The sequence below is a fragment of the Stegodyphus dumicola genome, chromosome 10 (assembly GCF_044657685.1).
Source record: "Stegodyphus dumicola isolate Sdum_Otavi_A_Nest chromosome 10, ASM4465768v1".
Lineage (NCBI taxonomy): Eukaryota > Metazoa > Arthropoda > Arachnida > Araneae > Eresidae > Stegodyphus > Stegodyphus dumicola.
Window position 1 is genome coordinate 172348593 of NC_140777.1, and position 26310 is coordinate 172374902.

A 26310-nucleotide genomic window follows, 5' to 3' on the forward strand; every position below is an offset into this window, starting at 1 on the left:
ACCACCAACCTTGGCTCGAATTTCGGCTCGCCGCATATTTAGAATGTCCCCTTGCCACACAAACACTACACATTCACAAACATCCATGCCTTCTCCAGCATTCGAAACCCAGACACTTCGGCACGGCAGTCAGCCTCGCTAACCACTGGCGTTACTAACAATTGTTAAATGTAGGTATTCAGTTTTGATGATTGGAGGGTTTCAAACATCCGCAAGAGAGATAAATTGCAATAAAATGCCCCTGCTTAGTCTGTAAGGTTATATATTAATTAACCAATATCTTATTGTTTTGGCTTTGCTTTTTACTCTTACTTTTGTTAAGTCTTACCATAATGCAAATTAGTTGAAATGTAAGCAAGCGTAAAAATTATCAGTTTAGATACAGAGCGCATGACCGATCACCATCCTGGTTAGCTTTCCCGCTGGTTGAATTTAACTTATCGGCTTGAGCTTCGGCTAACATGTTTTGATTTCCGAATACTTAGGGCCGAGCCGTAGTTAATTAGGATATGTTGATTTTGTATTTAGCATTCAGTTTAATTGAGACATAAGTTTGGAATCACCCTTAAACTGCGACATTCTATTTCTATTAGCTTTAGAGTTTTTGCGTACTTTAAGTTCTTTCTTTAAAAATATTACTCCAGACGAATTACTTAACGTATATTTTGAAACTTTTTGAACATTTTAACATTCAGAGTTCTGAATAAAATTAGAAATGCAAAAACATTACAAAAATTTAGAATAAATGATCAATATTTTGTAAGAAAGACATCCATGGATTCTGTTGCTATGTATGCGTAATTCATCTAAAATTTAATTATATGGCTTTCGATACAGAAAAGCTGCATGTTATCTAGAGCAAATGTACACTGCGGGGGGGGGGGGAGAAGAGGGGGGACAGTTCTATATCTCTCGTTCTACTGGGCTGATTGACAAAATTCAAGTTCCGTTTTCTCATGTCTCGAAAGCGATGACTAACTCTAACTTGATGAATGAGTAGGCATTTTTACTTCCTAGTACGAAGTAAAAAGGAAGTGTTGTAATAGCGAAAAGTTTCAGGCATCAAATGTCAACGCAAATATCCATATTCACCGCTAATGAATGTAATTTAACGATGTTTATGCGTGACATCTGTACGTAAGGACAGGATAAAGGACTGTTTTCCACCCAAAAAAAAAAATTGTAAAATTAATTTAAAATGAATTCTGAAGAGAATTTTTCGTGGCGTACGTACGTACGTATGTATCTCGCATAATTCAAACACGAGTAGCCTCTGAACGTGAAATTTTGTATATAGGACTGCTGTAACATGTAGATGTGCACGTATTTTGGTTGCAATCGGGCGCACCAAAAGTATATAAATATATGTATACATATATATATCCACCCTGTTACTCGGCTCAGTGATCTCAGTTTCTTTATTCTTATATGTTTGTAAATTGTGCATTTTTTGCTTTAAAAATGATTAAATTATGCTGTTCTTATCTTCCGGTTAAGGTTTTTTATGCCTTTAGTAAATATGTATGCAATATGTTTAAAATTATCAACTATTTAAAAGTTTTTTAAGCGCCGTTAAGCCTAATAATTTTTTCCATGGCGGCCATTGCTTGTTTACATTTGAAACAGCAGAATAGTAGATTTCCTGCCAATCCAGAGAAAGTAAGCTTCGCAATAACAAAGATAACGCCTTCTTTTATTATTGCGAATTAAATCGTGCTTAATCCATTCTGGAATTTATTCGAGGAAATAAGTGTTTAAGATTTACTTCATAAGTTTCTTGAATTTTAATGTATTTTTGCCTTGTCGCGAAGTAAGAACTAATTAATTGAATGAGAAATACTGAATCGTCTGTGAAAAATTGTTTCTTTTTGTTGTCGTTCTTTGCTTAATTATCGACGCGTAATTCAATCCAATAAGTTTTAATGAAATGCAAGAAAAAATGGGTCTAATTTAATATTCCGTACAAGGAAGTCATGTGGTGCACACATCAGATTTTTTAAGAACAGATACGAGATCTCAAACATGGCAAGAAAAAGATTGCAGACGAAATGTTTGTCTGCTATCGAAATGATTTGTTTTAAGCGCTGGATAAGCTTCCTGCCTTTTTTCTTCCAGTAGAAAGAACTATTCCGTACAAATATTGGAGAATAATGGTCTTCAACAAGCGACGTTCATTTCAAACTCGCAGGCGCATTCATTACTCTGAGGAGTCATAGTCCCTCTCTTTGAAGTTGTGACTCTGGATTGAAGACATTAATGACTGATTCGGCTTATGATGCAGGCCATCTCGAAAACTCAAACCCAGCTAATCTTCGCATCCAAAATCTCTGAATGAAAGCGTCCTTCACAAAACGGCAAAACAGGCGAATCACTCATTGCATATGGATGAGGGAGGAAGACTCACTTCCACTTTCTACCCCTTGACCCGGAAGTAATGAATGAGGAAGAGAAAAGGGAGAACTTCATCATAATTTTCTTCCCCATGAAATATGACTTCCTAGATGCCGTCTCATTTCCACTCACGGTTCGAAGGCAAAAACAAATACAAAAAAGAACAAGAAAGAAATGACAATGACTCGGATCTTGGTTCGATATGGAAAAGATACACAAGATGGGTTGATGCCCGCCACTTTGGTGGGGGGTGATATCCGAAAGGGGCGTATGTACTTAAGCAGGGAGGTGAGGGCGGCCGTTGAGTTGTGGTGTGTGGTCTTGGCTATCGGCCACGTCACCCAGACAGGGCCTTCAGACAACTCCATAACGAAGAGGGACGACGGGTGGGCATGATATGAAAACACGGACTTAATGGCCGGGATGATTTAAGGATCGGGGTGCTGGTAGATTGAGCACTGTATGTAATGGGAGTATATATAACTTTGTATTTGCTTGGCTGTTTTAGACATATTTGGATCCTTAAAGCATCCGTACGAAAAGATGTAAGTCTGCCATGGGTAAAGCTTAGACTGTGGTGTTCTTTACTGAAAATGATTTTTATTCAATTCTTCTGCAGTGGCGTCTGAAAATCATTGAACAACGTCTTTCTTATAAGTTACAGATGATTCTATGTACTGTCAATTTTCTAGAAAAAAAATCTCTCTATTAAACATTTCTATTTTAGTGAATTATCATAATTCTCTTTTAATCTAATTGCCATTAGTATTATGTTTCAGGCTTTCAAATTAGAGTTTCATTTTGTATATTGTGTATACAAACTTTGGCCATTCGATCATGTTCGTATTCGCTTTCTCTTGCTATCTCAATAATCACCTGATTCTTCCTCTTCTTAAATTAAAACACACGATGACGTAATTTAGTAAAATAGTTAAAGATGCTATTCTTTGCTTTCTTTGCTTCATATATATAGATACAATTTGGATATCATTTTCTTATTCGCGAAAAATAACACAAAATTATTTTAAAGTGTATAAATAAAATAAAACAAAATCTGGAGGCTTTCAAATTTTATATTACGCCCAAAGGAGAGCTTTTTTTTTTTTCATTTACATACACACAGACGTTTCGAGAGGATTTGGGATAATGATCCTTTGGTTTAAAAATATTTAAAAATAGCGTATCTTAAAAATTTCCTATAGACTGTCTGCATGCTGGAGATCAATTCCCCCCCCCCGTACAGTGTTGTCACTGCTCGCTTTGAGTCGTTGAGTTTCTTAATGAAAAATTCGTTAAAGATTTACAAAATTTGAAATATACAATAAAATATTTAAAAGCAACCTATTTTTAGAGTTTCCGATAGACAGTCTCGCGCGCTGGAGATAAAAATATTTAATTTCGTATATTGTAGCCACTGCTCGCTTTGAAACCGTTGAGTTTATTAATCAAAAATTCGATAAAAATTTATAAAGTATGAAAAAGATAATAAAACAAATTCCAAATTAGAGCTTCCAGATGCCCATATTCAGGTGGAAGATTACGTTATTCAAAATTTCATGGCTCTAGGTACCGCTGTTTTTTCACAATGCGAGAAACATACATACATTCATGCAGATCCTTCATTATTTAATTTCTTTAAATATAATGCAGGGCTCTAATATTTGGTGGCAACTATTGGAAAAGTGATTTGCCATTTTACAATGGACGACGTAAAATGCCAAAAAAGAAATTAATAGCCATTCTGGGCAAATTGCAAATTCATCAAAAATTCCTTAAAGTGTTACAAAATATGAAATCGATAATAAAACAAATTTCAAATTCCAAATAAGGGCTTCCTGATGCCAACATTTGGTGGAAAATTACGTTATTCAAAATTCGTTGGCTCTAGGTACCGTTGCTTTATCACAAAGCTAAAAACATACATACATTTATGCAGATTCTTCATTATTTAATTTCTTTAAATATAACACAGGAGATCGTATTTGGTGACAACAATTTCAAAAGTGCTTATCACTTAATCTCTTAGCATCTGAAACCTTTTTCTAAACGACATTTTATTTTTAGTTACGTACAAGTGCAAACATTTCGCTCAGAAAGCTTCGACCTTCATTTTTAAGTACATTGTACAACCCCTGAATATGATCCCCAGACTTGAAATGCAATATTTTAGCAATTTTTATCGTCATTTTTTACACGTACAAAATTTTCCTAAATATAAGTTCTAAGCTCTCGTTCTGTTTATTAACCAGAAATTTTATGTTAAACTGTTTTCGTTTTTTGTTGTTTATGTTGTCCTATCTTTTCGTTTCCCATTTTTCTGCCAGAATGTAAATTTCTAGCTCGCATGGTATTCAAATGTGGAAAGGAGATAGTATTTGAAAGAAGGCTTTAGAGGGTATAACCAGAGCGTGTTCTACTTGCTAAAGGCCACGTTGCTAATTTGCTTCACTTCAGAGTAGTGTTCTGTGGCGTTGTATTACTCTCACCATTAGGTTTACCACACCGACTTAGATCAGAGCCTACCTGTAAAGCCTTATTTTTACTTAGTTAAGTTAAATTAATACTTTTGATATAAACCATTAATGCTGGCTTCTGTCACGACGAGTGGCGCATTCTGTTGATTTATTTTGAGTTAAATTGAAGGGTCTTTTACATCCCTTTCCTTCCCATCTCTGTGGTACTTTATAAAACATAATGATAATTCACGTAATGTCTTAAGATGTGTCGTACATTTTACGTTACTTAAGAATATGAGACATTATAAAGTATACTGGACTAGAGGAGCGTGTTAAAAGTTAGTTTTCTTATTTTATACAAAATTACCTTTTTACTTTATTGTACCAAGTCAAAGAAGTATTGCAATCACGAAAAATTCCGGGTACCATATTTCAACGAAAATATCCATTTTGACCGCTATCGAATGCAATTTAACGATGTTTTTGCATGACATCTGTATGTAAGGACAGAATAAAATATTCTTTTCACCAAAACGAATTATAAAACCTATTTTAAAGGGATTCAAAAAAGAATTTTTCGTAGCGTCTGTACGTACGTATGTATGTATCCCCCATAACTCAAAAGAATAGCCTCAGAACGTTGAAATTTTGTATATGGGACTGCTATAACACATAGACGTCCATCTCCATCGGCCGCCCCAAAAGTATATAAATATATGTATATGTATATCCACTCTATTACTCGGTTCATTGAGCTCAGTTTCTTTATTCTTATATGTTTTTTATTTGGGCATTTTTTGCTTTAAAAAAGATTGAATTATGTTGTTCTTATCTTCCGGTTAAGGTTTTTATGCCTTTAGTTAACCTGCATGTTACAGTTGTATAGAATTGTCAACAATTTAAAAGTTGTTTTTACCGTAGCAGCCATATTTGTTTACATTTGAAACTTAGCAGAAGAGTGGATTTGTTACTAATCTAGAGAAAGTATGCTTCGCAGCAATAAAGTAACGTCTTCTTTTATTATTGCGAATTAAATCATGCTTAGTTCACTCTGGAGTTAGCAATTGAGTTATTAAATTAAAACATGTATTGAATCAGCGTCCGCAACAAATTAAGTCAGTTTCTACGCCTTCAGTGTGTTTTTGGCGAGGGATATCAAAAGTTAACTTTCAGTTTTGTGCACCGAAAAATCTGTCTTTTTTCACGCTGGCCGAATTGCTTGTTTTGCGTAGAAACTGTACTTTTATTTGCAGGGATTAATTTCTAAAAGTAGAAGTGCCAGAGCCCTATGAAAGACCATCACGAAAGAGAAACAAGAGTAAATAAATAAACAAAATGGCTATTAAAACCATTAATAATTAAAAAAATTAAGTAGTTAATGAGTATCAAATTAATTAATAATTATTTAATTGATATTAATAATTAATATTTATTAACTTGTAATTATTGTTTAATTAATTGACAATTTATGATTATTTTATTATTATTTATTAAAATAATTAATTAAAGTAATTAAATAATTGAAATTAAATAAAATGTAAAGAGACAAATTAAAATTTAATAAGCGATTTTTTATATAATTTTATTGCTAAAAATAAAATTTTCTAGATCAAATTTCTACTAAAATAATTGTTCCGTTACATAAAAAAGCACCGGAGCCTTTTTATTTAGGGGCTTCGGTGAGCTCCGGCGCAATTTAAGCTCTGTTTAGTTGTAAAATTATTTTTTTTAAATTGTTTTAACTGTATTTTTTGTTTTATGTTTTTCTATATCTTTTCAATTTTTAATAGAGGTATTTTGAGTTTTTTGTACCTTTGCCTTATCGCGAAGTGAGAACGGTGTACGCAACAGATTTTTTTAATTTAAAAATAACGAAAATATGAATCTCTGCAACATTTAAAACATTTTTGTAACTAAAAGTTTATGTCTACAAACAGCGGTTGAAGAAAGGAAGGCAGGTTAAAGACTTTTGTGGAAGCTAAAAATATATCCAAAACTTGGTACAAATTTTTAGATTAAATTACATCCAAGGCTAAGTAATCGTTTAAGTATTCTATCGCGCCAGCGTATCTCTCAATGCTATCAGAGTATTCACTCTTATGGTAGGTGACCAGTTCACGGTAAAAATCCTGTTGCCACACGACAAATGATAATTCGCGAGCACGAAGCACCAAAATGAAGCCATCCGTCATGACTTCGGGAGCCGTTTGACAGCAAGGGAAAAGATCTGCACGTGAACCTTTATTAAATCTTGCTGGTATCGCCATGAGTTTTTATATATTGTTATTGAGAAACACCACATCTTACTCGAGCTGCCACAGCTGAATGAATGATGTTATTAGATTTGAAAATTTCGAGGTGTTTTTGAATCCTTTTTACTTCCTTGTAAGAAGTGAAAAGGAAGTATTGTAATTGCGAAAAATGTCGGGTATCATATTTCAACGAAAATATCATTTTGACCGCTATCGAATGCAATTTAACGATGTTTTTGTGTGACATCTGTACGTAAGGACAGAATAAAGGACTCTTTTTCCCTAAACGAATTATAAAACTTATTTAAAATGGATTCAAAAGAGATTTTTTCTGATGTATGTACGTAGGTATGTATGTATCTCTCATAACTCAAAAACGTGTAGCCTCAGAACGTTGAAATTTTGTATATAGGACTGTTATAGCATGTAGATGTGCACCTCCGTTTTTGGTTGCAATCGACCGCACCAAAAGTCCACTCAGTTACTTGGCTCAGTGAGCTCAGTTTTTTTATTCTTATATGCTGCTAAACTGCGTATTTTTTGCTTTAAAAATGATTGAATTATGTTGTTCATAGCTTCCAATTAAGGCTGTTTTGCCGTTAGTAAATCTGTAGGCGATATTTGTAGAATTATCAAAAATTTTAAAGTTGTTTCAGTGGGGCTAAGCCTAATTTTTTTACCATAGCAAACATATTTGTTTACGTTTGAAGCTTAGCAGAATAGGGGATTTGTTGCCAATCTAGAGAAACTAAGCTTCGTAACAACAAAGATAACACCCTATTTTATTATTGCGAATTAAATCGGCCTTAATCCATTCTGGAATTTATTAGAGGAAATAAGTGCTTAAGATTTACTTCGTAAATTTTAATATAGATATTTTGAATTTTTATGTATTTTTGCCTTGTCGGGAAGGGAGAACTGAATTAATGAGAAATACTGAATCGTCCGGGAAAAACTGTTACTTTTCTTTTTTGTTTTGTTTTGCTTAATTTCCTTTATACACCGTTTTAGATTTACTACAGTGCTTCAAGAGAACATGTGGCAACGATTAGATAATTCTTCAGATCATATCATTTTTCTGCATTCTGAGTTATAAAATAAATGAGATATAACGCTGTTAAGTGAACCTAGCGCCAGAGTGTCGCTATGGTAAACAATTATAGTGAATTTTAAAGGTTGCATTTATTCTGTTGCGGTTTATGCGCTATCGACGAAGTAGATTTAATTCAATCCAATAAAGTTTAAATGAAATCGTATAATTTAATATTCCGTACAAGGAAGTCATGTGGCGTAGACATCAGATTTTTTGATTTAGCTAAAATAATTATAACAAATTCCATGCTGTTGAAACTTGTCATTTTAAGTTCTCGTAATCAATTTTCAAGCTTGTTGATAAGTTTCGGGTTAGAAATCGCTGCTTTGAAGGCTTCAGATAAAGAGAATTGTGCTTGCCTGTCTGTTTCTTTATTAAAGATTATTCAAGCAACGGTCTGTTTATTACATATTGTCCTCTAAATTCATGGCATATCAATTCAAATTTTCCTGACTCTTGAATGCAAAATGAATGTAAAACTAACAGTAAAATTCATATTGTTTCTAAATTTCCACTGACAGTCTTCATGATAGATGTGATCATTTGTTTTTCTACACCTATATCACTGACAAAAAATTCTTATAAGCTAAAGAAATGTTCAGATGATCTTACCTCAAGAACCAGTAGGACATTTTGGTTTTTTTAACCCATTTACAGATATAACATAAATATAGCCATCTCCACGAACATGGAAATGGTGGGGAAAATCTAAAAAGTCTCAGATTTTAATAGTGGCCCGATAGGGTTAGTTAAAGTTTTTATACGCTCTCGCTGACCTCGTAGTCTACCAGTCTGCTGTTGTACTTACTATCTAATGATACTTATTAATAAAGCTAAAAAGACAAAAAAGAAATGCTATCCCATTATTGTTTAAGATATAATTAAACGCCGAACAAATATTAATTTAGAAGTCAAACAAACAACCCTTGATGAATAACTAAATTATTTAAAAGCAATAGCTTTTGAAAGGGGCTTTTCACCCAACATTATTAAACAAGCAGTTAAAAAATTCTTATCTCAACACACCAAAAGGCACACTCTTGTTTTAGGAGATTATAAAAATTTTGTTGTCATTCCCTTCTTTCCATCAATTAGCTATAACGTTGCACATATTTTGCAGAAATTTAACTTTCGGGTCGTTTATTCTCCCAGCAATAAAATCCCGAGTTCCATACTCAAGGACCCCATTCCGGATATGAATTCCTGGGGTATTTACAGGATTCCTTGCCAGCGTGGTTCAATTTACGTTGGGCAAACTAACAGAGTTTTAAAATTTCGCGTTAAGGAACATGAGCCATATGTTAGTTAAAAAGGAAACACACAAGTCTTCTGTTGCCCAACATTGTTGGTCCGAAAATCCGATTTTTCTGCTGCCAAAATTATTAAAAAAACATCTTTCATTGGTGAGCTGGATTTTCTAGAGGCATTTCATATTCAAAAAATCTCTCTGTTCTAGTTAATGACACCAATTCCAATCCATCTTTGCCTTCAGCCTTTAAAGAAATTATGTTTTAGTTCTGGTTTCATCAACAGATGGCGCCGGTAGGTTATCTCCTGTCCAGGCTTTCTTATCTTATCTAATCATTATATCTTATCTCGTTCATTTGCGCTTTTTCAGCTGAGGATGATGGTTCGGTAAAACCATCGAAACTAGTCCTGTGAAAATTTGAAAATATAACACTGATTTTGCTTTTTTGACTTCTAAATTAACTGTAATTGTTTACTTTAAATTAAGTTTGGTAATGTTAATTTTATTATCCTTGAAAGGTGAAATTAGGTCTTAACTTTTAATTTTTGATTGAAAAAATATATTTAGTTTTAATTGGATTTATTTTTGTATTTTGTTTGAGGTTGTTTTGGTTCTGGTTTAAGGTGAACCTTAAGGTTATTAAACTTTTAAATTTTAAAGTTTTCCTGTTTTTTTTACACTAGTTTGGTGTGTAATTAGTTTTTTTTCCTGTTTAATTGTTACCCCTCTTTCTGGTAAAGTTATGAGTCCATATTTTCTGACTCAGGTGGTATAATTTCGACCGACGTAATGAAGAAACTTAATTAATATAAATGAATACTTTTCTGAGTTACTGTGTAATTATACTTAATTAATAATTTAAAAAGTGAATTGTGAAAATGTTTAATTGACATAAGTTATAACTTAATTAATAGATGAAGGGAAATCTTAATGTTTCATAATAGAAAATACTCCCAATTTAATATGCATAGACTATTATATTGTAGAGGATTTTTTTGAAGCAGGAGTCATGAAAAATGAGCATTGCCCTCGCCGGGACTCGAACCACGGACCTCTACAATACGCGCCGATCGTGCTGATCACTACACCACGAAGGCATGCTAAGAAGGTGGGAGAGATACCTTATATACTCCCCCTTTTAAAGAGCGACTGGGGATTAGGAGACCCAATCGTCAAATGGAGAAGCATCATCCACCACCTTTTTCAGTTTGGGCGCCACTGTAGAGTCATTAGGGTTTTTTGAAGCAGGAGTCATGAAAAATGAGTAATGCGCTGCCGCGACTCCAACCACGGACCTCTCGAATACGCGCCGAGTGTGCTGATTATTACACCATGAAAGCATGCTGGAAGGTTGCAGAATATACCTTATAAAATTAATAGATGAGGGGAAATCTTAATGTTTCATAATAGAAAATACTCCCAATTTAATATGCATAGACTATTATATTGTAGAGGATTTTTTTGAAGCAGGAGTCATGAAAAATGAGCATTGCCCTCGCCGGGACTCGAACCACGGACCTCTACAATACGCGCCGATCGTGCTGATCACTACACCACGAAGGCATGCTAAGAAGGTGGGAGAGATACCTTATATACTCCCCCTTTTAAAGAGCGACTGGGGATTAGGAGACCCAATCGTCAAATGGAGAAGCATCATCCACCACCTTTTTCAGTTTGGGCGCCACTGTAGAGTCATTAGGGTTTTTTGAAGCAGGAGTCATGAAAAATGAGTAATGCGCTGCCGCGACTCCAACCACGGACCTCTCGAATACGCGCCGAGTGTGCTGATTATTACACCATGAAAGCATGCTGGAAGGTTGCAGAATATACCTTATAAAATTAATAGATGAGGGGAAATCTTAATGTTTCATAATAGAAAATACTCCCAATTTAATATGCATAGACTATTATATTGTAGAGGATTTTTTTGAAGCAGGAGTCATGAAAAATGAGCATTGCCCTCGCCGGGACTCGAACCACGGACCTCTACAATACGCGCCGATCGTGCTGATCACTACACCACGAAGGCATGCTAAGAAGGTGGGAGAGATACCTTATATACTCCCCCTTTTAAAGAGCGACTGGGGATTAGGAGACCCAATCGTCAAATGGAGAAGCATCATCCACCACCTTTTTCAGTTTGGGCGCCACTGTAGAGTCATTAGGGTTTTTTGAAGCAGGAGTCATGAAAAATGAGTAATGCGCTGCCGCGACTCCAACCACGGACCTCTCGAATACGCGCCGAGTGTGCTGATTATTACACCATGAAAGCATGCTGGAAGGTTGCAGAATATACCTTATAAAATTAATAGATGAGGGGAAATCTTAATGTTTCATAATAGAAAATACTCCCAATTTAATATGCATAGACTATTATATTGTAGAGGATTTTTTTGAAGCAGGAGTCATGAAAAATGAGCATTGCCCTCGCCGGGACTCGAACCACGGACCTCTACAATACGCGCCGATCGTGCTGATCACTACACCACGAAGGCATGCTAAGAAGGTGGGAGAGATACCTTATATACTCCCCCTTTTAAAGAGCGACTGGGGATTAGGAGACCCAATCGTCAAATGGAGAAGCATCATCCACCACCTTTTTCAGTTTGGGCGCCACTGTAGAGTCATTAGGGTTTTTTGAAGCAGGAGTCATGAAAAATGAGTAATGCGCTGCCGCGACTCCAACCACGGACCTCTCGAATACGCGCCGAGTGTGCTGATTATTACACCATGAAAGCATGCTGGAAGGTTGCAGAATATACCTTATAAAATTAATAGATGAGGGGAAATCTTAATGTTTCATAATAGAAAATACTCCCAATTTAATATGCATAGACTATTATATTGTAGAGGATTTTTTTGAAGCAGGAGTCATGAAAAATGAGCATTGCCCTCGCCGGGACTCGAACCACGGACCTCTACAATACGCGCCGATCGTGCTGATCACTACACCACGAAGGCATGCTAAGAAGGTGGGAGAGATACCTTATATACTCCCCCTTTTAAAGAGCGACTGGGGATTAGGAGACCCAATCGTCAAATGGAGAAGCATCATCCACCACCTTTTTCAGTTTGGGCGCCACTGTAGAGTCATTAGGGTTTTTTGAAGCAGGAGTCATGAAAAATGAGTAATGCGCTGCCGCGACTCCAACCACGGACCTCTCGAATACGCGCCGAGTGTGCTGATTATTACACCATGAAAGCATGCTGGAAGGTTGCAGAATATACCTTATAAAATTAATAGATGAGGGGAAATCTTAATGTTTCATAATAGAAAATACTCCCAATTTAATATGCATAGACTATTATATTGTAGAGGATTTTTTTGAAGCAGGAGTCATGAAAAATGAGCATTGCCCTCGCCGGGACTCGAACCACGGACCTCTACAATACGCGCCGATCGTGCTGATCACTACACCACGAAGGCATGCTAAGAAGGTGGGAGAGATACCTTATATACTCCCCCTTTTAAAGAGCGACTGGGGATTAGGAGACCCAATCGTCAAATGGAGAAGCATCATCCACCACCTTTTTCAGTTTGGGCGCCACTGTAGAGTCATTAGGGTTTTTTGAAGCAGGAGTCATGAAAAATGAGTAATGCGCTGCCGCGACTCCAACCACGGACCTCTCGAATACGCGCCGAGTGTGCTGATTATTACACCATGAAAGCATGCTGGAAGGTTGCAGAATATACCTTATAAAATTAATAGATGAGGGGAAATCTTAATGTTTCATAATAGAAAATACTCCCAATTTAATATGCATAGACTATTATATTGTAGAGGATTTTTTTGAAGCAGGAGTCATGAAAAATGAGCATTGCCCTCGCCGGGACTCGAACCACGGACCTCTACAATACGCGCCGATCGTGCTGATCACTACACCACGAAGGCATGCTAAGAAGGTGGGAGAGATACCTTATATACTCCCCCTTTTAAAGAGCGACTGGGGATTAGGAGACCCAATCGTCAAATGGAGAAGCATCATCCACCACCTTTTTCAGTTTGGGCGCCACTGTAGAGTCATTAGGGTTTTTTGAAGCAGGAGTCATGAAAAATGAGTAATGCGCTGCCGCGACTCCAACCACGGACCTCTCGAATACGCGCCGAGTGTGCTGATTATTACACCATGAAAGCATGCTGGAAGGTTGCAGAATATACCTTATAAAATTAATAGATGAGGGGAAATCTTAATGTTTCATAATAGAAAATACTCCCAATTTAATATGCATAGACTATTATATTGTAGAGGATTTTTTTGAAGCAGGAGTCATGAAAAATGAGCATTGCCCTCGCCGGGACTCGAACCACGGACCTCTACAATACGCGCCGATCGTGCTGATCACTACACCACGAAGGCATGCTAAGAAGGTGGGAGAGATACCTTATATACTCCCCCTTTTAAAGAGCGACTGGGGATTAGGAGACCCAATCGTCAAATGGAGAAGCATCATCCACCACCTTTTTCAGTTTGGGCGCCACTGTAGAGTCATTAGGGTTTTTTGAAGCAGGAGTCATGAAAAATGAGTAATGCGCTGCCGCGACTCCAACCACGGACCTCTCGAATACGCGCCGAGTGTGCTGATTATTACACCATGAAAGCATGCTGGAAGGTTGCAGAATATACCTTATAAAATTAATAGATGAGGGGAAATCTTAATGTTTCATAATAGAAAATACTCCCAATTTAATATGCATAGACTATTATATTGTAGAGGATTTTTTTGAAGCAGGAGTCATGAAAAATGAGCATTGCCCTCGCCGGGACTCGAACCACGGACCTCTAGAATACGCGCCGATCGTGCTGATTACTACACTACGAAGGTATGCTAAGAAGGTGGGAGAGATACCTTATATACTCCTCCTTTTAAAGAGCGACTGGGGATTAGGAGACCCAATCGTCAAATGGAGAAGCATCATCCACCACCTTTTTCAGTTTGGGCGCCACTGTAGAGTCATTAGGGTTTTTTGAAGCAGGAGTCATGAAAAAAGAGTAATGCGCTGCCGCGACTCCAACCACGGACCTCTCGAATACGCGCCGAGTGTGCTGATTATTACACCATGAAAGCATGCTGGAAGGTTGCAGAATATACCTTATAAAATTATGAATAAAATATTATGTGACATACCATCATTTAACAGTTTTGTAAAATATTACTCTAGACTAATTGTTCACAACCTTTTGTTAATGCACCCCTTACTAGATGATTGTTCCCCCATCCTCCTTTCGCAAACTCCATTCATATTATTTATATTCATATATTATATTCATATTGCTATTCATATTTATATTCCTATTGATAATCATATATTTACATTCATAAATTTGCTATATTACTTGTGAGGGAAACTTTTTCCTCAAATTTAGATTTAGATGCGAGTGTTTTAATTTGTGAGTGCCTTTAAAATAATGTTTATGTACGGTCTGGATCCAGTTATCCCAACTATTTAACTTTATGGTATTCTAGAAAATTTAATAAATGTGTGTTATGATTTAATAGTGTATGTTTTATTTGAGTTACTTTATATGGTGGTCTGCTGCATGTCACTCATGTGATCCTTACGGAAAACATAGACACTATTCGAACCTGGGTAGTTATAGAGGATGGTGTAGTTGGGAAATTAATTTTATAAATTATACTGTCGGATTAATTATTTTATTGGACCTGGTGATTAACTTATTTTTATGGGGCAAATCCTTCCCTGGTGTTTTGAGGTGTTCTGTGATTACATTTAAATGAAAAGCGTTTGTGGCTATCACTGGAGTTTAGAAATTACTATATTAAGGTTTATGTGTTTTTAGAAATGTCAGAGGATTTAGTTTTATTTTAATGAGAAACAGCATTTTTGAATTTGATACTGAAATGCATTTTCACGCTGTGCATTTTGTGTTGATAAATAATCATACCGATTTTTACACTAAAACACCATAGAGGATATTATCTCTTTCAGTAAGGATTTAAATCTGAATTGATATAATATATCTTACTATACTGTTGATTTATGTAATTTAGTTTAACTTTAAGTGTTGTTCAACAATCATCAGTAGCTAGATTCAGATATTTTATAAGTTTCTTTTAGGCCCAAAGGGTGTTAGCTCAGAAGGGTTATTAATTTCGTTTTGGGATTTTGCGTCTATTCACTTTCTGCGTTGATTCATTTTTCAAACTGTTGCCACCAAATATTACAGCCCTGTATTATATTTAAAGAAATTAAATAATGAAGAATCTGCATAAATGTATGTATGTTTCTTGCATTGTCATAAAACGACGATATCTAGAGCCATCCAATTTTGAATAACACCCGAATTGGGCATTTGGAAGCTCCGATTCGAATTTTTTTTTTTTTTTTTTTTTATTATCTATTTCATATTTTGCAAAACTTTAACGAATTTTTGATTAACAAGCTCGACGATTTCAAAGCGAGGAATGGTAATACTGTACGAAAAAAAAATCAATTTTATCTCTAATGCGCGAGACTGTGTATCGGAAATTCTAAAAATAGGCTCATTTTAAAATTACTTTGCGATATTGCAGTTGAACTGAATTTTATGTTTTAATTGCGAAGAACATGGTATTTAATAAATAAAGGTAACACACAAAACGTTAAAAAAACACCCGTTTTGGCGTAATGTAAAATCTGATGAAGGCTTTCAGATTTTATTAGTTTTGATTGTATTTTTAATTTTTTTTTTGGGGGGGGGGGGGTCCGCCACCAAAGAGAGAAAGCTAAGTAAGAGAGTCAGTTTAAAAGATTAATACAGAAAACTTTTTAAGAGTAGCAATGTTATTATCTACTTTTTAAATTTACTTTCAACATATTAAAATATTTTAAACAAAATACTTTCCTTTCATTGACAAAAAACTCTAATATGCATTGCTCGCTGTAGTTAAGCAAATTACTACTTTTATCTGATTTTTTTTTTTTTTTTAATTAGAAAAATAGTACACAATGAAAATGACTTCTTTAGTTCTAGTTATGTTCTTTAAATTTTTTCGTCTCAAACGAAAAGACAGACGTTATTGTGTTGTTGTGTCAAAATACCTATATTACAATAGCTCTCTATATAAATCTAATATATATCCTAAGTCGCGCTTTCGAGGCATGAAAAGCGTAATATGAATTTCATTAATCGGCCGGGTAGAATAGGAGGTATAGAACTGTCCCATTTTTTGCGCAGTGTAAATAATATAAGCTGCACTTTCTATTTTCGCGGTACATTATTAATACTTTTTTTTGCTTTTCTTGTGACATAGTACAAAATTTCTCTGGACGTTAGTTGAGAACTAATGTCTAAAGAAATCACGGGTCTCAACATTTGAATCACATTTTTATAAACCCTGAAGTTTAGATCTTTATATATGAAAAGTAGCTTACTTTTTATTTATTTATTTTATAGTTTTATTTAACCAACTAATAAATTTAAAAAAATATATTCTGAATACGTTTTTCAACTAAATTTTCACTTCAGATAAAATTGACTTATTCATTTAAAGATTTTACAAGTTCTGAAATTGTACGCTTTGTTATAATTAAATTATCCCAATGCTGTTACGAGTTCTTGTAAGTACTTCCTCTTCAGTCATTTGATATATGTTGCTGTTGTTGTCGCCAAAATTGTAATAACGCTCGAAATGAATATAGGTAATTCGGCTGCAAAAGTACGTACAACAAAAAAATAGGCTTAAATACGATCCAAATTAAAAATATTCACTATTATTTTTCCCATAATATAACAGTATATAACATCTTTGAAACTCTGATTGCACATTTATTATTAACTTGTTAGAAATTACCAAATCTAAAAATTTCAATGGCTTTCATTTTGGACATTTGCTCTTTATCGCTCGGAAAATTTTATTAGTCCAAAGGGGCTTGGTCCCTCAGGAACTATTGTTTTCGTTTTGCGATTTTGCGTCGAATCACTCTGAATGTCCGTTTCACTTTCCAAACTGTTGCCACCTAATGTTAGAGTCTTGCATTATATTTGAAGAAATTAAATAATGAAAAATCTGCATAAATATATGTATATTTCTCGCACTGTGATAAAACAACGGTACATAAAGCCATCCAATTTTGAATGACGTAATCCTAATGTGAATATGGGCATTTGGAAGCCCAAATTTGAAATTTGGATTTTGTTTTATTATCGATTTCATATTCTGCAAAAATTTAACGAATTTTTTATTAACAAACTCAAGGATTTCAAAGCAAGGAATGGCAACACTGTACGAAAAAAAAAAAACATTTTTATCTCTAGTGCGAGAGACTGTGTATCGGAAATTCTAAAGATAGGCTCATTTTAAAATTATTTTGCGATATTGCTGTTGAACTCAATTTTATGGTTTAATTGCGAAGAACGTGATAAAGGTAAGTAAAGGTAACACACAAAATAAAGGTAACACACAAAATGTTAAAAAAAACGCCCCGTTGGAAGTAATTTAAAATTTGAAATCTTTCATATTTTTTATTTATATTTTTTGAATGACAAAATACATTTTGAAGAATTCTTAAAGCATTATCGAGTCTAGTGATAAAATTATCTTATTCTTATAAGAATATATACACAGATGTGTATATATACACAGTTCTAGAAAATCTTTTTATCTATAGAACTTATGTTCAAGACAATATACAAGCATACATCTACATGAATGAAATTTACGTATAAATATAGATGTATGCAATCAATTAATTCAATTTCTCTCGATTAATTTTGCTATAAGATCTGATATCATTTACCTAAATATACCATTTGGATCGAAAGTGGCTACAGTTAGAACTTCCAGAGAAAATAGCAAACCCAAAATGGTTCGATTTCATTGAAAATACAGCAGAAATTACCCGGCACCTTTCGCTTGATAGCTGAGCCAGGCCTCGTTGCAGAACGTAGAACTTAAACATCCTGAAGCACGTTCCTGTCCCCAAGCAAAAGTCGTGCATTTCGCCAAGTGGAGCAGAGAAGCAGGAATTGGGAGAAAGGGTAGAGGTGGAAGAGGAGAAATTCAGCATCCCATTTGTCACGCCCCGGAGCAGGGGGGCGCAAGGAGAGGGGTCGTGGGTGGTAGACTGCCGCTGATTAGGGTGGCGGAGAGCAGGTGTGAATGCGGCCTTGTTTGAGTTGTCTCCGCACTCAGCCATTTCATTAGCATACAATCTCGGTTGTCCATTGATTCAATCAAGGGGATTACTCCCCCTTTTCCTTTGAGGTCGTTCCCATTTTTTAAGACCGTCCGCGACGGGCTTTAATCCCGGCGAGTGCAAACACGGGACGCGTGCCTTTGTTGCATCAATGTTCCAAGAAGTTGGCCACTGCGTCGGCTGCAGGGTTACTTTGACGCATTCTCTCTTGGGGTGTTCCGCAGACTCCTAAAGTGATGTTGCGTATTTTTAAAACTCCCGATAAAAAGAATTAAATTAGGTTCCAGAGCTTGTAAGATTTAACATATATAGCTCAGTCCTTTTAATATTTATATTAAGAGAGATAAAGAGTAAGATAACAAGATAAAGTGGCACATTAGATAAGAGTAAAATAAAGTTGCACATAGAGTAAGATAAAAGTTGCCCAATACTGCCATCTTTATACTTTTATCATCTTGATTATTTAATTAGTTACCTGCGTCATTTATTAGCACGATCTGTTTTTAATAACACTTATACGAAGAAAACCAATACAATTAGACGAAAAGTAATACTATAAAATAAAAACTAATACTATTATAAACCAATCCGTAAGAAAAAAAGGTGACAGTGAATAAAAGTCTGACTTATAGCAGCAGAGATAATAAAAGCTTGCACTATATGAAAAGCGGAGAGACTTTTTGCTGTTTTCATGTCAGCACGAAGTCCCTTAATTATTCTCTTCTCTCTGCATTTAAGTTACTCCAGAAGTCAATTGCAGCCCGTCATCTAACAATGTTGTACTTCTCTCATCTCAGCTAAAACACATTATCACTGATATAAAATGATTTCACGTTAACATATGATTCACACGCGCATAAAAATTACCAAATGTTTGCATTTTAAATTCAGTGCTATTTAAAAATCACTATCGAAATTAGATAAAACTTTCTATACTGTGGTTTGAGATACTTATAAATGTGACCAAAATAAATAAATAAAAAATCTGCAGGTTTCAGATTTTAAATTACGTCCAAAGGGGCGTTTTTTAACATTTTGTGTGTTACCTTTATTTATTAAATAGCACATTCTTCGCAATTAAACTATAAAATTCAGTTCAATAGCAATGTCAGAAAATAATTTTCAACTGAGCCTATTTTTATAATTTCCGATACACAGTTCCCCGAGCTGGAGATGAAAAGGTTTTTTCCCCTCGTACAGTGTTGCCATGGATCGCTTTGAAATCCTTGAGTTTGTTAATCAAAAATTCGTTAAAATTTTACAAAATATGAAATCGATTATAAAACGAATTCCAAATTTCAAATTGGGTTTTCCACATGCCCATATTCGTAGGAGGATGACGTCATTCAAAATTCGATGGCTCTAGGTACCGTTCTTTTATCACAATGCGAGAAATAGACATTTATGAAGATTTTTCATTATTTAATTTCTTCATGAACTTCATGAATAAATATAATGCAAGACTCTAAGATTTGGTGGCAACAGTTTGAAAAGTGTAACGGACATTTATAGTGATTCAACGCAAAACGAAAATACTAGTCTTCTGGGACAAAGCCCGTTTGAACTAAAAAAAAATATGAACATGATATTTACCTTCTAACTCTAGGCATAGAGTGTTAATAATACATTGCATTTTTTAATGTAATGGTCAGTTAGGAACTACTTAAGCATTTCTTAGAAACTGGTTAAACCTTTGGATCATTCAGGCGTCTCTTTCTCGAAAACGTTGCCTAAAAGTGCACCATAGGCGTTGATCAACATGACATCCGCAAGTTAGGGGCTAGAACATTACAAATACCTTTACTTTCTCCGGGATCTCACCTGGATCTATCAATATCGCAGATGGCTCAGGTTAGATAATACTTACTAAATGGTTAGTTTTCTTCTGTTAATCATTTTGATTTAATAAAGGTTTCAATTATAATATCAAATATTGTTTCGGGTGTTTAATGTTTTTCAGTATAGTATAGTTAATCTTTTCCCGACATCCAAAAATATTTGTCAAGTATTTCGAAGTTTAAACAACAACATTTTTACCAGGTATATATCTCAAAAGCTTTGTTTTCAATCAGATAATAGTTGATGAGACATGGGAATAACAGTTTCAGGAAATGAAACAAATATTTCGAGTATATAAATATTAAGCAAATTGAAAAGATCTTTTTCTAAGAAGAAATAGCTTGACAAATTGATAAAAAAGTTTGTGGTAGTACCTTCTCTATCTGTTGCCAAAACAAAGCACGAAAAAGAAAACATGAAAATCTGATTAGCATTTCTTTGAACGTCTGAGCAAAAAATATAACACATACAAGCTAAATCATTTTTCTTAATTTCGGCTATAATCCTAACCATTTTTCTATGGGTAAAAATCAATTTGAAAACTGGTTGATTGGTGGCGGAATGGTGCTTTTGAATGCGTACAAAGGATGAGTGTTTTTCGTTCGCAGAGAAAAATCGGAAGAAGAGAAAAGGTCTTGTTGCATGCGTTAATTTACGGAAAATTTATGAAGATGTCTGCAAAACTCCAATCACTCTACAGGTTTGCAGGCAGATACTGCGCAGGTTTAAAGTTTGCAGAGTGGGACTTTGCAAAAACTTTGCACAGTAGCAAGTATAGTTATTTCACTACTTGTGTGTAGATAAACCCACTTTTCGCTACATAGAGGTCTCATCGCACAAAAGTGTGTTCATGAGGAATTACTCATTTGCATGTGGATAAAGGGCAGCCATTTCATTCACCATGTATAACTGCAATTAACCTTAAATCTTGCTCGACATCATCTATCCATCTAGTGGGTGGTCTTCCTTTTCGTCTTACTTCCTCAATTCTTGAAAAGGTTATCTTTTTGGTTGGGAATGCATTATCATATCTAAAGACATGGCCCATCCATCTGATGAGATACCTTTACGATTCTCACAATAGCAGTTTCACTATATTTCCAATATTTCCCATATAGTTCATGATTATAGAGAATCCTCCTTGTGACATTTTGTTGTACCGGTCCAAAGATCTTTCTTAGGATTTTTCTTTCAAAAGTTGAAATCAGGTCTTTCTCTGATCTTTTATGTATTCAACATTCTATTCCGTAAATGGCAACAGGCCTTACTAAAGTTTTATTTAAATTTAATTTAGTTTTTACGTTTATTAGTTTGGATTTAAGTTGTTTTTTAGTAGTAACATCTATTAGCCATAAATATTCTATTCTTTATTTGAATATTTACATCATTGCAACTTGTGAATAATGTGCCCAGATATTTAAATTGTTTTACGGTTTCAAAGGTATAACTGTTTATCTTCAAAGTGGCATTATCTTTGGAATGAATCTCGCAGGGCATCTCTGATAAAGACATTTCAGATCGAACCTTTAGTAAAACATATTTTATAGCAGGTGACACAAAATTTCATCACTTACTCTGCCTCTAACACTATTTCTCTTCGTGGAGAAATTTAAAAATGCAAATTTTATCAGTCAATCCCTCCGATACTAGCAGAAAAAAAGAGGTCCTATTGGTTTCATCGAGTGTTTAAGTGATGTATTAACAAAAATATCATCAGCTCTGTATAGAATTCCCTATTTCATGTCTAAATTGTAAATGTTTTAGGTGTAAAATTTCAAGAGGCTCCGGTTTTTGGAGCCTTTTTCCTTGTCAGCTCAGGTATGTACCACTTTTGTTGCCTGTCTGTTGTTAAGAAACTGTGACGTATGTTACAACACAAACATGTATAGTGGATTTTCGCAAGAACAATAGGTTTGCGTTCATATTTGTTTTAACACAAATATGCACATGCTTTCTTTGGTAAAATATTTGAAATAAGAAGTTTCTATAACGTATTTCAGAACCTTGCCTTTTGTTTGTTTCTTTCGTAATATGGGCAGTTTATATAAATCCAAGGTTTGGCGACTTTGTATCCCTGAGAAACATTTGGCGATTTAGCAGCCCGCTCAGCGTGCATCGATCGAAGCGAATGTGTGTGACCCCTACGCAAGACCTTGTTTGCTAAAGTAGCTCCATGCTCCGGCGCTGGAGATGAAAGGGGAGGAGAAGAGATAGAGGACGAAATGCACAAAAGATGAGAGGGGGAGAGAAGGAGAGGATTTAGATAAAAGAGAGGATACGATTTTTTCTCTCTCTCACACTCTTCCCCTCGAACGCTCTTCAATCTTCTTCGCGCCATTCCGAAGGAAGCGAGAAACGAAATCAGTCAGGCCGCGCAAAAAGGGCGAAAAAGAAACAAAACTGGGACACGAGAGAGGGAGTGGTGGTGGAAAAGATAAAAACGTTTTCGGGAAAAGCGGCGAAAACTTCGTTTAAGGTAGGAGGTGGTAGAGGAAGTGTCGGTATAAGGGGATGGTCTGGGGTAAATAAGCTTCCCCCACCCGCTTTCGCAAATAGATGCAAAAAGGCGTGGCATCGAATGGCGCGAAAGTACACGATGGAAAAAAGCTCTCATTAACGCCCAAATTCGTTTACTTTTTGTGTTCCCTTTCCTTTTATTCCTGGAACTGGAAGTTAAGTGGCCGCATGATAGGTGCTTCAAAGAGCAGATTGTTTGGACAAAGAAACTGAACTGCAAAACTGTGAGTTTGCTCATTAGGTAATCCTAGAAAGTAATAGAAAAACATTTTGGAAGAAGTTTCTAGTTTTTGAATGAGTTCGAAACTCTTGAGATCATAGATTATTACTTCGTACTTTTTGTTCTCACAAATCTCTAGATAGACTAGCAGCGAATTATTTCTGTGTCTAACATAACAGCTAAGCCTTGAGAAGGCCGTAAAAGACCCTTTGTTTAAAACTAAACAAGAACGGAAGGGTCACCCGGTGCTTACAATTCAGCTAGCACTTATCGCTTGATAACTTAAATAGGAGTAAGGTCAAATTAAAAGTACGTTAGTAGTCAATGATTACGCAATTCAGTTTAACTCGAAGTTGACTCGCAAACCAACTGACGTAGATATTCAACTATCGGCAATTATAATGCAAGGCCGAAAACTACAAATCGTAACTGAGTTAGCAGCAACTTGGTAACGTAACATACAGGTGCAGAACAGCAGAACACACTCTGTTTTACAATATAAAATCCTCAGTTTAAATACAAGCAAACAAATTTGTGTTCTGGCTTAGAAACGGCAAGGAAGAAGTGACAATAAAGGTCTAAATCATAAAATAACTGTTCAATAATCATACAGGAACTTTACAGTCTACTGAAGTGAGTACTCGATTTTCCCTTAAACAAATTAATAACGAGAAGCTTTCATAAGTAACACAAATGTTATATTAATGCTAAGATGATAAAATGATCAAGAAAAATATGTTGCACAAGAAAATGTCACATTTAAAACTAACTTATTCCTCTCGTTGGTGGTCTCTATAACCACCAACGAAAGGTTATTAAAGATGGTTTGATTAAACCTCTCTACCATACCATCATTGAGGAGGTACTCGGAACCTGTAAATCCAGTATTGTATCATTACCTCTGTTACTGTGACAGCCTCTTGATCAGGAATAGGATACGCCTCAAGGCACTTGGTGAAGTGGTCAATGACAACGGGGATGTATTTGTTGCCATGAGCAGGTCGTTGCAGAGGTCCCAAGATGTCAAAGGCGATAGGTTCAAAAGGCGCTCTTACGTTGTAACGTTGCTGCGTCTCTTCGGTCCTTTCCGACCCGCACAGGTATCGCAAGATCGGCACCATTTTTGCACGTCATCCTTTGCATTATTTCAGTAAAAGCGCTTACGAACTCTCTGCAAGGTCTTCATTTTTCCAAAGTGGCCTCCTGTAGGAATGCTTATGTAGTTCCTTAAGGACGTCCGGGATCTTAGAAGTATCAGTTGCCATCGAAAAGAGTTTCCATCATGTGATTCGAATTTCCGGTACAAGACGCCGTTTCGAATATGGAGTGAGTCACCCCAGAGAGCCCAATATTGTTTTGTCGTAGGAGTGCAGATCGAAAGGTCCTGCCAGGTAGGTTTTCTGTTTGAAGACTCCATTAAGTGATTTATGGGTTTAATGTCGCCGTCTTCCCGCTGGTCTTTCCTGACTTCATCATCACTTCACGGGTCTCGATCAGCCAATGTTGGTGTAATTTGTCGTGCGACCAGACTGAGGAACTTGTATTTGTCTTCGACCCTAGTATGATATCGGAAGCATTATGAGCAGGGTTTTCTAGACAAAGTGTCTGCGTTTTCAGGTGAGGACACTTCTGATGATGGATAGTTATGTCCTCAGTTGCTGGTTACTGAAAACAGTTTGTTGTTTTTGAAGTCCAAGGAGAAATTGGATTTCCTTACAATGTCCAATCCGAGTATGCAAGGAACTGTAATATCCGCCACATATGCCGTATGATGGTAGGCGGCACTTCCAAATGTGATGTTTACATTTAACTTCCCATCAATTGCAGTTTTATCACCAGACACAGTCTGAAGGATAACGCAAGATGGCGTCCAAATGAGCATTTAAATATTAAATATTTTGTGATAGTGTTGTTGAATTGAATTTTATGTGGTTTAAGTGCGAGGAACATGATATTTAATAAAAGTAACACACAAGATGTTAAAAAAACGCGCTTTAGTCGTGATATAAAATCTCAAAGGTTTCGGATTTAAATTTTTACACAAATTCTTTAGATTTTAATTTAATACTGATTAAAAAAAGTACCCTTACTGGCGATGAAATTAAACAGAAAGCTATGTGTAATGGCAAACAAAGTGCATTGCCTACTTCAGAAATTTTTGTACTTACTTGAAAATGACCTTACGTGTTGAAGTGTACTCGTACGACGAAAAGCCAGTCGAACAGAAAACGTCTTCTGTATTCACGCATAGCAACTGTTCCTGAAATTTCGAAGCTATTTCTTCTTATGCATTATCTGAAACATAATTATAATATGTATTCAGATTATAATATAATCTTAAAACTAAATCTTAAACTATCTAAATTTAGTTAAAGAAATAATTTGCAATTGAGCATTTTGAATTTCCTGCAAATTTTTTTTTATAAATACAGTACCAGTGACATAATTCACGTTATTGATTTTACTTTTTCCTTGTTTTCGAGATAATTTAAAAAGCTGCGTGTTATGTCACTAAAAATTAATAACACTATACTTAATAAGTATAATGTAAATAAATATAATTTTGTATTGCTTTTGTTAGAAAATAACTTTCAGCTCCTGAAACGCTAGATTTATGGAGGTAAGTCTGCTTCTATTTCTAATACGATTACTTGTACTTTAAAGAAATGCATAGTGACCCATATATCACGTGACCATACTTGCATGATTTTTATGCATTAAAACATTTTTATTTTTTTGCATTATTAATCATTTCAGAAAACTTCTTCATATACCTATGCAAAACCATTTCATTCAGTATTGAATATTCTAAATTAGAATTGACTTTCTATTATCGTAGGATGACTATTATTATATTTTTAGCCTTAAACCTATAAGCTATATAGAACCTATTTTCTCCCTCCTTCTAGCCTGCCTTCATGGTGCAACGTTAGCACACTCGGGCGCATTCGAGAGGTCCAGGTTGAAGTCCCGGCCAAGGCATTGCACATTTTTCAAGTCTTCCTGCTTCAGAATAACCTAATGACCCTACAGTGGGGCCCGAATTAAAAAGTGGTGGATGTAAATTCCTCACCACCAAGATTTGGCGATTGGGTCTCCTAATTCATAGTCGCGCTTTAAAAGGGGGGGAGTATACAAGGAATTTCCTCCCTC

At 35.3% G+C, this 26310-nt stretch overlaps 1 long non-coding RNA gene across 7 annotated transcripts in view; it reads right to left on the reverse strand.

The window, feature by feature from the left end:
- The window catches only part of LOC146995202 (uncharacterized), a 431299-nt gene that overhangs the window by 21434 nt on the left and 383555 nt on the right, over nt 1-26310 (reverse strand). For 5 of the 7 annotated variants that reach the window (XR_015043718.1, XR_015043720.1, XR_015043716.1 and 2 more), the window contains one exon: nt 25326-25452. The exons of the other annotated variants lie outside the window; for them this stretch is intronic. This is a non-coding gene — a long non-coding RNA (uncharacterized LOC146995202). The remainder of the gene's footprint in view (nt 1-25325; nt 25453-26310) is intronic. 7 annotated transcript variants of the gene reach the window in all.